The following is a 235-nucleotide window of genomic DNA, read 5'->3' as shown; positions in this document are numbered from 1 at the left end:
ATTCTTGGTTAAAAATATCCTTCTTCAAAACAAGTGTTACATTTACTGTCCAATTGGCTAGAGCGTTGGTCTAAGTCCGTGGCAGTTTGGTATACTTTTTTTTTTTAAATCTTTTTCAAAAATAATAATTTCTCTATTAAATTTTGTGCCAAATTTTAAGTTTGGTGTTTTCTTATTGATTTCCCTTTGATTTTCGAAAATTTTAGTTTGGTTTTCTAAAAATTTTAAGTTTGGT

The sequence above is a fragment of the Arachis ipaensis genome, chromosome B03 (genome assembly GCF_000816755.2).
Source record: "Arachis ipaensis cultivar K30076 chromosome B03, Araip1.1, whole genome shotgun sequence".
Classification (NCBI taxonomy): Eukaryota; Viridiplantae; Streptophyta; class Magnoliopsida; order Fabales; family Fabaceae; genus Arachis; species Arachis ipaensis.
Note: the sequence above shows the minus strand (reverse complement) of the source record.